The following is a 1,633-nucleotide window of genomic DNA, read 5'->3' as shown; positions in this document are numbered from 1 at the left end:
AGACTTGTGGATGTCCAGGTGGCATAGCAGGTCAAAGACTGCTTCCTCCTGGACTATGGGGGGTTTATTCCACTCACTGTCCCCATCTTCCTGCTCAGGAGGCTGGGTACCCCGGCCATTAAAGACCAAGGCAAAGAAGGAGTTACGTATCTCAGCCTTTTCCTCGTCTTTAATGGCGATGTTCCCCCTTGCATCCACTAGAGGATGGAGGTTCTCCCCGGCTCTCTTTTTGCTGTTAACGTATTTATAAAAACTTTTCTTATTACCCCTTACAACAGTGGCCAGGTTAAGTTCCAACTGGGCTTTTGCCTTTCTAATTTCCTCTCTGCATGACCTGACAAGATCCCTGTACTCTTCTTGGGTTGCCTGCCCCTTCTTCCAGAGCTGATAAGCTCTCCCTTTTTTCCTGAGTCGCAGTAGTAGACCTCTGTCCAGCCAGGCCGGTCGTCTTCCCCGCCGATTTGTCTTACGGCACATGGGGACAGCCTGCTCCTGTGCCTTTAAGACTTCTTCCTTGAAAAATACCCAGCCTTCCTGGACCCCTTTGCCCTTCAGGACTGTCTCCCAAATAATTCTTTTCCAATAATTCTTGGAAAAAAAGAAAGAGCAGAGCCAACAAGTTCAAGAACTTTGCACAAATTTTAAGATTTGGTGTTTTAATGATCTGGCCTAAGAGGAGAACCGAAAGGAAAACTCCAGCCAGGAATAAAAATGTCATGAAGGGGATTTGCACTCTGCATCGAAATCATGAATTGTGTTAAACCTTGGACACATTCAGACCCTCTGTGCCTTTCCAGTGGTAGCTAGAGTGCAGTCCTTGTGCTGCTCAGGTGGTGGGCTTTGGTTCGGTTTGGGTTTTTTTTTTCTCTCCTGTTGGTTGCCATTCTTGGGTTTTACTCAGATGGGCAGCAAAAGTTGCTACTCCTCCCAAAACATGAGTCCAGCATCAACGTCAGGTGTGAACAGCAACATAACTTGATTTGGAAAAGCCAAATTGAGGAAACGTGGACTCTAAGCAGCACGATTACAGGACACAACCTCAGCCACGTCTTTAATAATGACAGTGCTCAGAATAGCTGAAGGCAGGCTGGTGCACTGCTGGGCACCATTCGTTATGCGGCAGGTCTTGGTTCCTGCTCACACCCCCAACGCCACCACCCATGCTGCAATAACTGCATCACCAGAATGATCCTGTTCGGCAACAACAGGCTTGAGCCCGAGGAGGACCTTGCTCTGAAGTCTCATTAGCACCCTTAATGGGAAAAAAGAGAGGTTCCCCTTGGGAGAGACTGCTTTTGGGTGCCTTTACTGGTGTACAGCCCAGTGTAGCTATACCTTGAATACTGTCAAGGGTAGCAGTTGTAGCTGTCACCACCTTTTAAATTAGTACCTCACTGCCGTGTACACACACACACATGCGCGCGCGTATACATACATACATATATTTTTCCCACGGCAGAAGATGGTGCAAGGGAAAGCACAGTGCAGCACGGTGCTGATTTCAAATGGCACCCGCTGCATTTTAAACACCCCTGCAGAGCACTTTGGGGAACGTGCGAGGTGAACTCCTCTTCCAGATGAGGATGGCAAGGCTGCACAGCCCCTCTGAGGGTTCTTCGCTTGCAAACTAGGA

The 1,633-nt window shown here is 48.6% G+C and overlaps 1 protein-coding gene across 1 annotated transcript in view; it reads right to left on the bottom strand.

The window, feature by feature from the left end:
• EEPD1 (endonuclease/exonuclease/phosphatase family domain containing 1) overlaps window positions 1–1,633 on the bottom strand; it is a gene marked incomplete at its 5' end in the record, with an annotated part of 69,066 nt that overhangs the window by 11,909 nt on the left and 55,524 nt on the right. The window lies entirely within an intron of this gene.

This window comes from Egretta garzetta, unplaced genomic scaffold, assembly GCF_000687185.1.
Source record: "Egretta garzetta isolate BGI_Z169 unplaced genomic scaffold, ASM68718v1 scaffold514, whole genome shotgun sequence".
Classification (NCBI taxonomy): Eukaryota; Metazoa; Chordata; class Aves; order Pelecaniformes; family Ardeidae; genus Egretta; species Egretta garzetta.
Note: the sequence above shows the minus strand (reverse complement) of the source record. Positions and strands in the feature narration are given on the sequence as shown.